At 45.1% G+C, this 14478-nt stretch overlaps 1 long non-coding RNA gene across 3 annotated transcripts in view; it reads right to left on the reverse strand.

The window, feature by feature from the left end:
- The window catches only part of LOC112959994, a 75526-nt gene extending 61908 nt beyond the window's left edge, over positions 1-13618 (reverse strand). For all 3 annotated transcript variants that reach the window (XR_003251688.1, XR_003251689.1, XR_003251687.1), the window contains exons 1-2: positions 13551-13618; positions 12403-12638 (exon numbers count right to left, since the gene is read on the reverse strand). This is a non-coding gene — a long non-coding RNA (uncharacterized LOC112959994). The remainder of the gene's footprint in view (positions 1-12402; positions 12639-13550) is intronic.
- Positions 13619-14478: the final 860 nt, after the last annotated feature.

A 14478-nucleotide genomic window follows, 5' to 3' on the forward strand; every position in this document is an offset into this window, starting at 1 on the left:
CTGAGCAACACAAGCCTTATGTGCAGAGACAGCTGTGCTAAGGTCTGTGCTATCAGAGCTGTCCCTGGCTGAACAAGGCTGCAGCCATGGATGTGGCTCACCTGGGACAAGTTTCTGTGACAAAAGCATTTGATCCTGTAGCTTTACTGCAGAAGTCGTCACATTCCTCAATGACTTAAAGACTCAGGAACCAGAAATCTGCCTATCTGCAAGGAACACGTGCTGACTTCCAGGTCAGCAATTTGGGTCACACTGGCCTTGTTATATTGCTCTCAACTAATCAGTAATGAGAAGCCAGCTCCGGAGCACTGGTGCCTTAATACACCACAAACCAGGCCAATAACAGGAAGTGGCCAAGAGCTCTGTGCTACAGTTTTTGCACTGAACACATGTAAAAGAAGAGTATGAAACACTACAAGAATTTGCAAATGAATAGAAGGCCACTGACCGCAAAAAGGAACCCTGCACTATAAAATCCCAGAGATCAGGACACAGACCAGCTTTCTAAGACGGCTACTAACACCTTGGTAAGACTTTCTACCATCCTGTCAGGTTTTTCTTTCAGAGATATCAAGTCTCAAATAAACATAACATTTGAGCACAAAAATAACGTTCTTAATGCTTAATATATCAACATACCTCTATGCTCATCAAGAAAGCCAAGAGCTCTAACCAACATAGTTTAGCAAATTAATAGGGTAATTATTAGTTCTCACCCTTGGCAGCATAGAGTGCTTGGCTTTTATTGCACCCAGATAAAGGCCCTGAGAGGAAACCTCGCTCCCCAGCACCCAGCATGTCCRTAACCCGCTCCTGCTGACCAAGAGAAAGATAGAAAACCCAGGTGAACCAAGGAGACCAGTGGCCCTTAGGTAACCACCTGTCAGCAAGGAGTGACTGAACATGTAATTTCCACCTTTATTTTTGGAAACAAACTCTTTCTGCATGCAATAGATATTTGTCCAATTGCAGGCACTGACACTTCAGTGCACTTGCACCACTGTGAACAGCTCGTGTGGAGAAGAGAAGCAACATTCGGCAGCGAGTTTGCCAGGTAACAGGAACCAGAGCAAGTTCCCTGTGCTACTGCCATGTGCGAAATGAGAAAGGAAGATCAGCAAACAGGTGTCAGACAGGGAATTTAGGTTTCCAATCTCAGGTCTCAGCTCTGCCACAGGCTTATTACATAACCTTGAGAACATCCCGTAATCTCACTCTTCCTCATCTCTACAAGCAGGGACTAATCTCACCTCTTCACAGCAGCCTCTTAGAACACTAACATTTTCTTCACACACTCAAGTATTTCACTTTTAAGAGTGAAGTGCCATAGATATGAAAAACAGGTAGCAAATTATGCTGATTTAAGTCTCTTGATCATCAGCGACTTGGCTTCCTGACTTCTCAGGGCATTTAAGGAGTTCTAGTGCTGTTACTTATCACTGATATTCCTGACTGTTTTCTCAGATTTTCCCCTAAGTTATAATAATTTGATGACCTACCTACAGAGCAGAGTCTGCTTCCCAACACAGGAACTTGTTGACTGGCTTCTAACAAGACAGGTAGATATTTGAACAATATCTACAATAGAAATTTGAAAATTGTTTCTGCATATGTTTCAAGACAGACACATGCCCATCCTGGAAATTTTTCTTCCAGTCGGATTCTAGTTGTCTTTCCCATTACATTTGTTGCCTGTGGGAAGCCAGTGCCAGGCAATTATTTAGCAATAGATACCCTATACTAAAGACAGCTGTTACTGACAAGCAAGCATCCTAAAGCTTCAGGAAATCAAGGGACAGATTTGTAGTTTAAGTACTCAGGAATCATATCAATAGGAGAGGCAAAATGAGAGGAGTTGGATTAGCTGATAAAAAGGAGAGCGCAGGGCTTCCCATCAAAGCTGGGACATCACACTCTGGAACCAGCATTGGCTACTTACTGGTCTATAGCATAAATTCAGGGAGTCTGTTGGGATTTCTAAGCCTTCATTGCTCCCCACATCTCCTCATCACACTTCACATGCACTTCAGCAGAAAGTCATTTCCAATCCGAAGCAGAGACCTTAGAGTCCAGCAGGAGGTGGGTGACCCGCGAGCGAGCGCAGGCCGCCAGGGCAGCTGGGCAGGAGCGCGTGCGGCTCCCGCGCCCAGCTCACCCGGTCACCACACACAACCCAAAGCCACAACCACCACCAGGTTTCCACAGCTCGGCAAGTTACCAGCTGCTGTTTGATTAAATGCTTTGGCCCCAGGCCTCTTCCAACACCAGCTGCACTGGCTCACAGCATCAGGGAGAGCTAAGCTGTTTTACTCCATGCATGACAAGCTTGCTGACAGTTACAATGTACATATATGTATTTATATACATTTTGGTACATTTACATATTTGTATTTATATGCATAAAAATACAAGAGAGTATTGCGGTGTCAAGCCCCTGTCAGTAACGGCTAAGATAGTCATGTTGTAGATTTTATCCTTTCACATCCCTCTTGGAGCTTAGTTATCTAGAGAAAGGGCCCAGATGGTTCTTCTGGCAGTGTTTTATTTGCTGTGCCTATGCCTGCAAACAGCACGCAGACACCGAGTTAATAAAACTAGCTGCTAGACCGGAAGGGTTAACAGTTCATCTAGAAAGATTAATTTATTCTCAAAACCCATTCTGTTGTCACTTAACAAGGAAAAAAACTTAAGCATTGCAAAATGACAGCAATAATTGCATTTCCTTAAGAACGTGTCTGGCAGGAGGTCGCTATCTGTTGCATGAAGTACGTGACCATGATACCGTCATTTTGACAGCATTAATGTATGTAGCCATTAATCTTAGAAGTTAAAAACCCATAAATCTGTTAAACCCTCTGTCATTGATTAGGAATTACATTACCACAATACACAGAAGCCTTTTAATTTTGTTTTTTCTCCAAAATGAATAAACAGATCTGCTCAGTTGATCTTCTCCTATGCTACAGTGATAAAGGGCAAAGCCATTTCATGGCTATGCATCATTGTTTGGGAACAAAAATCATACCTAGGAAGGCTAGGAGAGGGGGAACGAGGAGGAAAGGTTTACAGGGATGTAATTTAGACTAAACACTATCACTTTTCAAGGGTATTAAATGCTTTGGCAAAATTCAAACCCTGACTGTTGCGAGTGTTTATCTATGTGGCTGATTTCAATCCAGCAAATAACCCAGCAGGCTTCCTCACGAGCAAGATGTGCATGTTTATTGTGCTGGATCTTTATTCATTTGCCAAGTCTCCCTTCTCTTTTTTAATGCTTGCAACTATTGAAATTATTCAAGGTAAGTTCCATTATCCAGTGAAACAACTCTAGCATTACAGTAATGACTCAGTAATTCACATAAATATCTGTGAAACCCACTGCTATCTGTGGAACTGACACCCAGGTGCTGCTCCAAAACATATGAACAGATCTCAACTCAGGTATACAAATAATTCTCATTTCTATAAAGGTCACAGATTGATCCTCTAGAGCTCAACACATGTAAAAGTTCCACAGGAAAGGCCTGTGGATCTTCACTATAAAACTTCCGTTGTTTTTGGTGTTACCAGGTTGCCATTTCATTTTCTTCAAGTATGGAACAAGTGTGGGGATAGGGAGAAAAGGGGGAATAGCAGCAAGATCTTTTTGGCAATGTACTATTAATCAGGAACTCTACTGTTCTAAACAGATTTAGCCATTTGTGTAGCTTCTTATTGAGGGTATGCACATAAAGGAAAACTTATGAGAGGACTCATTAACAAGTGCTTTCTGGATGACATTCTTTAAAGAACAGCCAAAGGGTATAGGAAAGGGATAGCGAGAGCTCACAAATGTATCCCCAAATCAAAGCAAGGACTTCAGCAGTTCSAGCACTGCATGAACACAAATGACAAAGTTCAGCTGGACTCTTCTACCTTCTTCATCAACCTCCTTTTGCAACACCATTGCCTTCCCTTCTCCCCTGTTTTAAGCCATAGGTGGTTAAGCTGCTCAACCAGCTTGTCAGAGTTCAGCTACCAAGCACTGTACGTGGTAGTAATTAAGTATGGCATATGTCCACTTAGTAGCTGCTTACAGGTGAAGATCAAATGGTTTTCTGAGACTTTGATCTTGATGCTTCTTCTGGAAAAAGACAAGTTCAATGGACCCTGATTGCAACTTCGTATGGATTTGATAGGATGCAGTTCCCCTTAGCCAAGCTGCTCACAGAGAAATGAAGTCACATTTCCCCATTCTGAATGCAAAGAGACTGCTAGCCAGGGCAAACAGGAATGGGAATTGAGGCTGAAAACTCCCAAAAGGTGACTAAGGAGCAGAAGCTAAAGCAGTCACCACTCAGGGGGTGTCTGATGCACCCACCTGCCAGAAGGGYCCTGTTCTCCCCAACGTGCTGGGCACAGTCGTGTCTGATACCTGCTCTGAGGTGCCCATGGGCCCAAGAAAGGTCCAACCACAACATCATCAGTACAGCTACTGCTAAACATCATAGTGCTTTRACAGACAGAAGAGATATACATTGTCTAGGAACCTTTATTGGCCAAAAAAAAAAGGCGCCTTATGTAAGAATTTCATAACAATTTCATAGAGTTACCACCAGAAAGGTTTTCAGATTTTCAGCCTAAGCTCTTGCTTCAAACACACAGGTCTGGTTGTGTAACTTAAATAGTCCCTTAAGAGCAGGCCCTGCCCAGATCAAGGAAGCTATGGAAGACTGACAACAGTCAACAATTTAATTTGCTTGAGGGCTAGAAAGTCAGTAGTGTAAGATCCTCTGAACACCTAGAGGCCCTAATAAATAGCCCCCTTTGGATTCATTACAGCTGAATGTTGCTTTTCACTGTATTACGCAGACACCAGCAGTCACTTATAAGCTTGCCAGCTCCCAAATTGGCCAGCAAACCAAAGTCAATCCAATTGGAATAGGAATACAAACATTTGCTAGGCTGAAGCAGACCATATAAGATCAATAATATAGATCCTTGGAAAAGGGAAGATTACTGCATCCACGGAAGGAAACAAATAAGAAAAGTCTCAAATCGATTATTGTCAGGATCCAGGGAAAAATAAGATAATGCATGGACTAATTAAACAGTAGCCAAGTAATGTATGCACATGTGTGACACCAGGAGGCATAAGAAAAAATATGTATATTTAATGTTTACATTCAGAGGACTAACAGTCTGCAYTCACATAGCTCCTTTCATGCCTGTTTTGATGCACAGAGAGGATGTGCACATTTAAAGGCAAAAAGGCAGAAACAAAATACACCTTTCCAGAGGGAACACAATCAACAGTCACAAGGCTTTGAAGAACATTACCTGCATTTGCTGTGAAAATACTTCAAATGCAGATGGGTCTTGATAACTCATTTCCCCCMAAAAATACAGGAAACAGGTAATAAAAGCAACAGCTAATGACTCTTAACCATCTGCTAGTCAGTAACAGAAACAGGACACTGAAAGACATGGACTTCTGATATGATCCAATACAGTAATCCCTACAAAACCAGTAGATCAGTAAAAATTGCAGTTACGTGTTGAGGCCAATCACAGACTTCCAGAAAGAGCTATATATGCACACACACAGGCAGGATGCTCCCTTAATCACAGGGAGATACAAAAAACAGCAATTGTGGACCCAACTGTGATTTAATGCATAGGGTGCTAGCACATGAAGAAATCAACTAGTGAGTATGATCTTTTCCTAGGAAAACACATTTTTAAGTTTAAGATTCCCTGCTCTTGCAAAGGCCTTGAACACCAATAGTACTCTGCCTTCTTCTGGTGGTTTAAAATAGCTACCATGGTTGGAGTTTTAAGTTTGATGGAAGGCACAGAGAAGCATCCATGGGCGGTGTGTGGTTGTGTGCACATATAGCCAGGTGGCTCGTTCATGCACTGACAAGTCCTGTGAACAGTCTCACCTCTTTGGACACATCAGTTCCCCCATGCGTCAAATTCAAGTCTAGATGAACATGTTCTTATCAGAGCTCCRGAGTCAGCAGTGCTCAATACAGGGAATAACAAGGAATACACATACCAGCCATGGAGACAGGATTAATTTCTACTTTATTACTTCCACTATTACTTCTTTCTACTTTCCCCATACCAAATACAATCTCCATGCACACTGCACCTCATCAGCACCTGCTCTGGTGACACCCATTTGTCTGCATCAGCAGGCAGGAGCCCTCCAACACCTACTGAAGCTGAGCTGATGTCAGCAGGCTGCATGGGTTTTGCCTGTAGCATTAGCACTTCTCATTTCATTTAGGTAAAGTTCAATAGTTCTAGCATATTTTAATATAACAAAGGGATCCATTTAGCATAAATTTGCTGCTGTAAAAGGGAACACAATAAGAGTTAGAGCTAATAGATGCCTGTGAAATGAGAGTGTGGGCTAGTAAGGCAGCCTGCTATGCACAGTGAGCTGCAATAAGACACCAGAGGCTTCAATGGCACAACCYTAGGAGATCCATCAGAGAAGCTCTGCTGCAGCTGAGCATCTGAACCAGAACTCCTGGGCCTGGGAGGAGCACATCCGCAGGCAACACCTCCAGCCTCCACAGAGCACTCACAGCAGGAAGGATGGCCAGCCCTGCTGGGCTAGTTCAACACACAACGATAGTATTGCAGCCCTGGAAGAGTCCAACTTCTGAGCTCCATCTCTGACTGAGGCACTAAACCACTGCGTGTTTATCATGGCAAAAACAAACCTCTCCCCAGCAGAAGTGCAGGAGGAGCCATGTTCTCCAGCAGAGGTTTGAAAGCAGGCAGATTTTTAACTAAGTGGAAAAGGCAGAATCTACAAAACAATTAAACATCTGCCAGGTGTTCAGCAACTTGCCTGCTATTTGCTGCACATGGGCAGCTTTCAGCCATGGCTAGCTCTGAAGATGGGAGAATGTCTTGTCTCTCCAGCTAGCACTTAGACACCAGCCAAGCACAGCAACAGGCTGGCTTTGTCTCTCCTGTTTCATAAGGGACCCTTACAAGCCTCTCATACTTTTAAAACATTAAGTGTAAAATGGACAGATGTGCAGGAAAATGGCAGTGCTGCCAGGTAGCTGGGGGTTGGTTTTGCACTAGCAGACCTGCAGGGGCATCTGCTTGCACCCCAGGACCAAAGTTGTCTGCAGCCTCATTAAAAAACTCCAGTTTGGGCTAAGACTATCCTTGTGAGGAACATCAGTGCATTAAAGCCAGAGACCGCGCCAGCCATAGTTTGTTCCCAAGAGCAGAGGAAGCAGGTTGGGATGCACCCTGAGGCGGCAGCCACCACACGCTGCTGCCTTGGGGATAAGCATGACCTACAGAGGCCRAGGCTGCAGCCCCTCCACACACAGCCCGTGTCCCAGCACTGGCTACATACGGGCCAGGCCAGGGCCCTGCAGGTCTGCACAATGAGCAGTAAGTGCTCTGAATGTGCCCACCCCAGGCAGCAAACCAGCAGATGTGCTGCTGTGTTTGTCGGAGTCCGTGTGCCCTGGCCCCAGAACAGCAGGAGGAGTCACGGACCCCTCTGCCAAGGGTCTGTTTGCAGCTAAGCGTGGCCTGTGCTGGAGCACTCCCTGTACCGAGCCCRTGCTCGTCACCATGTTTGCCTGGAGCACCCCATCGTGTCTTGTGCTGCACGGGCTGTGCCGCTCGCCATCCAGCCATTTCATTACACATTATTCTGTTTAAACACAGGCTGTTAGCTTTTCATGCTGCTCGTGCTGTCTCTGCAGAGCCTGCTCCCTGGGGGGTTAGGCATATCATAGGAATTGCCTTTGCTTTACATCACTTCTCATTTCGTATTCAGCATCACGCATTGCCCCATCGTCTGCAAAGGCAGAGACTTACACAGGCCCAGATGCTGCTGTGGCACCGTTTTTACACCACTACCACTCAAAACATCACACTCAAAACCTTAAGCTCAGGCAAAACAACCTCAGCAGGCGTCAGAGTCAGGGCTGGGGCACCCTGAGCACGACCCTTCCACATCCACAGGTGAGGGTGACTCATGTGGAGATGTGGGGCCAGCCTGGACAGCCACTCTTGGTCACAGCCAGCAYAGCAAACTCACAGGTACACAAGGACTTTGCTGCTTGCATGGCTGCCACAGCTCCCCCTCAGCAATGAGCATCACCAGCAGACACCTGGCTCTTTCCTCAAAGTGCCACCTTTCTTATAAGAGAAATTTAGGGAGCTGAGAGTTCAGCATCAAATCATTATTTGAAGTCCCAGCTTTCAAGCACCTAAGGACCATCCTGCACTTTAATCTCTCCCATGCTGCGCAGTGACACAAAAGCAACATGACTTGCTGCCCGAGCACACCGATCCCTCCCAACTTACCCGAAAGGCTTCAAGGAGGAAAGCAGCATTTCTGRGGCAGCTGTGGCTGGCATTTTCCCTCCCTCCCTTCCCAAGTCACAAGGATGGCCAGCCCAGGCASAGCCCCACTGGTGCTCTGGGCCTGAGCATTTACTGTCCATAAAAGYGACAGATTCATTCGCTCTTCCCCTTCACCAAGCAATGAGATAAGAGCAGCGGTCAGTGTCAAGTGCCCCCAACAACAACCACAGYTGGCATTGGGATTGCTGAGGTAAAGAATTTGTTCATTCAGCAAATGTATTATCAATCAGCACAGGTCAAGCGCTGGAAAAATAAATTTTCAAAGGGGAATGCTTTTACTGTTCAAGCCTTATTATTTCTTCACATACACAGAGATAGCCAGAGGATCCCATCAAGAGTCTTCAAAAGCATAAAAGAGGCTCTTAAGCCTCTTTGCTATTTGCTATTCTTTGTCATTTGCTTTAGAAAGGGGAGAGATAATTAAAACTTCTCTGAGAGCTCTGAGCATCAGATGGGCTGCAATACCCATTGTGCTGGAGATACAGAGGAAGAGACAAGCCTTTCCCCACCACAGAGAGCTTCAATTCTACCAGACAGCAGGTCCGTGCTCCTCTCCCGAGCATAGGGCAGGGTCAGGGCACATATGGGACTGAGGAGCCCATCCGCAGCAGCCCAGGAGGTCACACTGGATCTCAGCTTCCTGCAGGGCTGTTACCTGACACAGGGAACTAGCACACAGTCACAGGCCTTAATATCTGTGCCCAGGCTGCAAGGCTTGGCAGGTCTGTCTTCCTTGTTCAAAGGAGTTGAGGAGGTTGAGTAGCTCTATCCCAGATGTACTTGGAGATGGAAACAAGATCAGCAATGAGCAATGATGTGGATCTCCTCGCCAGACTCTTACAYACAACTAAAGCCTTTGAAGGAAGTGTGCCAGGCAGCCAAAGAGTTCTGGAAACAATCAGTGTTTTACACATTCCCCTAAACCTGGAAAACCTCCCAGTGAACACACTGCTGTGAGCCCCAAGTAACATGCACACATCCCTTGACAAACCATGGTCATTGGGGATTCGACTGCCAGCACAAAACAGAGCTTTGMCATTGAAGATGATCCCCAAAACTCATGCTGAAGAGAAGACAGAGACTATGTACAGAGAGAGGGACATATGTGGCTTCTTTATTGGCTTTAATTCAGAAAAGTGAGCTCTTTTCAGTATTTAGATAGGCACCTACATTGCCAAATTAGGTCATTCTTAGTGATGGGATTCCCATACCTAAACACAAATGCACTTTTTTCAAGAGTCTGTCCTAACTCAATACATTTAGGACATGTTAAGGTGTGGGTCCCRCAGCAGACTTATTCCTCTTCCCCTTCGTCTTCCATGCAGCTGTTCCCAAAGCCAGCTATTTTAGTGTAAATACCCCTAACACATAAAAGCAGCAATCAAGTTTAAAAACCTCAAATGACATTTCAATTTATCTTTCCTAACTGTGGATGTAAATTTACTTTAAAAGGAGTCTCAGGAAGTCCCAGACACCCACTCAATAAACTGCAGCCTTTACAGTCTCAAGCTGAGAACCCGAGAAGTTGAGACAGAAAGGAGCCTTGAGCACTGCGCTAAGCAGACATCTGATAAAACAGAAAATGTATCAAGATCCCCACACACTAAGTGGAATTTGGGTAGAGTTCCTTGTTTTTAAGGAGTTATATTTTTTAAATTAAAATCATTTGGTATTACTTCAGCTACACAAAGTATTCACATTATATGCCCTGCTTAAATTAGTTTGGCCAAGCTAGTAAATCTGATAATTCAGTACTGGATGTAACTGATTAGATTTGCTGTATGATACACTAATCTGATCGAGCAGTCTCAAAGGACTTGAGTTGTTAGCATTTCAAAAGGCATAGCAAGTTTTTGAAGAATTGATTACATATTTCTTTCAAGCTCATATTTGTTGATTCATTAAATGTAAAGATAAAGCAGATGTTTTACAGAGACTTGTGTCATATTGGTGTTCGTTTTCTATTAATCAGTTTTCAGGAATCCCACCTTTGACAAGCAGCTSAGCTGAAAGCAACTGCATTGAAGCAAAAGCTTTAGGAATAGCTGARGGATATTGCCTCCAAAATTCAAGTCTAGAATTCACTGAAATAGCAATTTCCTCTGACACTCAACCCCAAGACCAAGTTCATCTCATTTATTYCTCCTCGATTTCCTGTCTCTAGCCCATCCACCTCTCCAAGCATAGTTTTATCACATGCACTCTCAGTTCTGCTAGAAAATATGACAACATTACTTACATCAGAATCTCCAGAAATAGAAACATTAGCTCAATCAAACAACTCCAACACAACCACAAACTAATCTGACACTGATATTTTTCACGCTGCCCACTAAGGCGATTTGCAAGCTGACATTTGCTAGCCCCATTAAGTACCAGATGGTAACACCTCCTTCACTATTATTTTAATTGTTCCCAGGGAGGTGGCTTGCTCATTTGCCTGCGTCTCAAGAGGACATTCTCCATGGGTTATTTCTGCTTTGCTCTTGTTCTGTCTGGGAGTGAGCTATTCAGAGGTTCAAATTCCTGTGAACAAACTTTACTGAGTTCAGTTGGGAAAGGTCACACATTTATTGCTAGATCCTTTCCTCTGAGCTCCATGTAAAAAAGATCCAGGGCTGCAAAATTATGTGCACCATGGTGGGCAGGTCAGGAGCCTCACCTGTATCTGAACACACATCTAAACTGCACAAGGCTACAAAGAGAAATTCAAACCAGCTAAACAGAGACCAGAAGCTCTCCAACTAGAGCAGTACCAAGCAGGGAGGAGGCACCAGCTCACCCTTGGAGGGAGAAGGAAAAGGCAGCCCTCTGGAGCAGTATCTTGCCACATCTGGGCTGCTCCTGGATCCTCTAATAAGATTTGAAGAACGTGGACCAAAAGAGGTCAGGAAGAAGCAAGTGCTTCTTCCTATCTGGTTCAATTAAACATGCAGTCTCTTTCTTCTGCCAGAGCTGGGTGGAATTTATTCTCCAGACAACCCTTACTAGTCCATGCACAGCTATCCTCTGTCTGGAGCTCTCCTCTATTAACAACTCAGCACTCCCAAGCTACCACAAAGCCACCAAGCAGGAAGCTTGCAGGGAAAGGGCAGGCAGCAAGAGCCCCATTTCAGCACTGCTCCCTCTACTCTACTCTGAACTGGGGGGTGACACCAGAGTGGCCCCATCCTCAAAGGTATTGCCTTCTGCAAGACATGTGAAATGCAAGTATAATCTCCTCTTTTAGTGAGCAAGGTTGCTGATTTTCATAGCCTCTATAAATCTGACCACAAACTGCAAAACATTCTTACATCAACTCTTTAAACCTGCAGCTTTAAACMAGATCCATAAGGTATTTCTGTCTAAGGTTTTCTTAAGCACACCTACCTCAGATATGGCTGAGTTTTGTCTGTACCCTATTCCAGTAACAACCATTCTCCGGTTAAATTAGATAATAAAGTTGGAATGACTCCTACATTTCATACTCTTCCATGTTACTCTTTTTAACTAAGCTTTGAATTAATTTGTCTAGAAAGAAAATTCTGAATGGAAATCATGTGTTATAGTCACTCCATTTTCAAACCATCTGGAAGTAAATCACAGAGAAACTTGGGACGAAAATACGTGGCTATTACTAATTATGGTACACAGCACTATTTTCAACCACCTGCTAGCAGTAGCAAACATTACACAAGAATTAAGCTTGATAAGCTTGGTGAATAATATTTAGACCATTTTCTTCAGCTTGGAGATGATCTAGGAGCAGATATCCTTCCCTTCACAACAATCTAGCTTGTTATTTGAAATTAGTCACAATGGTTTTGGTGACTAAGTCCTGATCTGGAACATGTTTATGAGCACTACATTGTAAGTGTGTGAGATTTGAAATTCAAACGTCTGCTGTGGAGTTTGGATTTGATGCACAGCTCAATGACTGTGACTATTCTGACTAGAAAAGAGCAATACAAAATCACCACTGCAAACTCAAAGCTCAATTTCCACTGATTTTTGATAGGTACTCACAGTTTGCTGCATCTTGCTCTTCTGCAGACCACTCAAAGACAGCACACAGAAAGGGTGAAACATTAAGGAAGTTTGTGGGCAGGAGGATGAAGTCAGGAAGATGAAGGATCGCCCAGGTTCACTGCCATTCCTGAAGATGTTCCTCCAAAGCCAAAAACACWAACACAGCTATTCCTAGCAGTGCTTCCAAACAGGTTTGTGTCTTGAATCAAGGTGATGTGAACCCTCTGGAGCACCTGTGGACAAAGCAGAGACCTTCTGAAAACAGCTCCTCTCATGACTGTTCATCTCACAGCCTTCTTCCTGCAGTTACATTAGCTTTAGGCAGAGGAATGCCCTCATAAGAGAAAGCACTTGAGTACATACACTCTTTAGTGCATAGTGGTCCAAGCTTCTTTACACTTCTCCGAACTTTTAAGTTCTATAACTTATAACTTCATTTTAAAGCTGAATGGGCTTGGGAGCAAGGCATACAGAAGCAAGGTGCATTCACACGGCAGAGAGCACACTGAGGTCAAAAAGGAGTATTTCTGCAATCCCCAAAGCTGTTGGGGACCAGGACCACATTTAAGAAGGGGTTCAACACCATGGCCTAAAGGAGACTGCATTCTCCCCTCCACCATAAACCTCTTCCAGGGACAGGCAGCCCCTTTGCCGCCTCCTCTCAGTTCCATCCAGCTCCATGCAACAAGAACCTTTTGTCTTGCCTTTTGCATTTCTAGACTTATCTTTTTCCTCTTGGGCAGTCTTTGTTAAGGGCTCTCTGTGAAGCTCTAGCAGAAACATTTCAGGACAGCATTGCTAACGGGACAAAGGCCACTACAGCTTCTGTAGGCTGCCCCCTGGTTTTGCAGCAGTTTGCTCTGGGTCAGGAGGCAGCCAGAGCAGGGAAGGTGACACAGGAGCAGCTGTGACCACAGGCAGGCAGTGCTACCACCCAGACTGCAGCCCCACAGGCTCCTAACACAGCAGGCAGAGCTGGGACCAAGCTGCATCAACAGCCCCAGGCAAGGAAAGCAATGAACCAGATTTGGTGACCATCTACAGAGCCTAGTCAGGAGCAACAGGTCCAGAGACAGGGCTAGAACATGGTTCCAACCTCCATCCAAGAGACAAGACCAAAGCCAGGACAAGCAAGAGCAGCTTACCAGGAAAGCTGTCCAGGAAACAGGCACCCCTGGAGCACAGATTCAAGGCCAGGACAGAGGCAACTCCAGCAAAAGCCAAGCAGGTCTGAAGGCCGGGCTTAAATGCAGCTGCTGAGCCCACTGGCAGAGGGTGTGGGGAGGTCTCAGGTGAGGCAGGTTTTAAGGCAATTAAGGCCTCTTGGTGCTCTCAGGCTTCTCCCACCTTGCCTCTGTCAAGAAAGCACTACCACCAACCCTCCCAACACCTTTCTTCTGATCACGGGCTATAACCTCACCTATCCACCTCAAAATGCCATCTGCTTTGCAATCCCAACCTCCTCCCTCCCCACAAAACACACACATTAAACTGTGATGTCTGTACAAGCTTAGGAAGTTTCAGAAGGGAAGTTCATATGCCAATTTATGGCATATGGCTCTGCACATGACAGTCAAGCCCCAGTTAAATCCTCTCTGCCCAAAAGACTAGACTTGTGAGCAGATCCTGCAGCCGAGGCAGAGAAACTGAGAGTGGAGCTTGTGCTGTGCAGAAGCCAACGTCCTGCTTTGTGACCCCGTGGCCRTCACAGAAACTCCACTTTATCACCTACGACCGTCTAGTCTGGCAACATGTTGTCAGAGCACTGGAGCAGAGCTGCTGGAAGGCTAAGCTGCTGCTCCTTCCGAGGGTTTTTGCCTTGGCAGAACAGGCCACAGGCCTCATATGCTTCACGTTCACTCTCCTAGCGTGTGGTAGATATTGGTCACGATAATGTCAAATGCTACAGAGCTGCTTACAAACTACAGGCACCCATTGGCTTCRGGTGCATCTTCACATGCTCCCTCTGGCCTCTCATGTATGCTCTGAAGGAAGCAGCCTATTCCTGCAGGCAGGGAGGAGGGAGAAGCAACAAGGGTGTGCCTCCATGCAGGGACTGTATCTTGCAGGCGC

The sequence above is a fragment of the Nothoprocta perdicaria genome, unplaced genomic scaffold (assembly GCF_003342845.1).
Source record: "Nothoprocta perdicaria isolate Ctin4 unplaced genomic scaffold, notPer1 scaffold_12, whole genome shotgun sequence".
NCBI classification, from domain to species: Eukaryota; Metazoa; Chordata; class Aves; order Tinamiformes; family Tinamidae; genus Nothoprocta; species Nothoprocta perdicaria.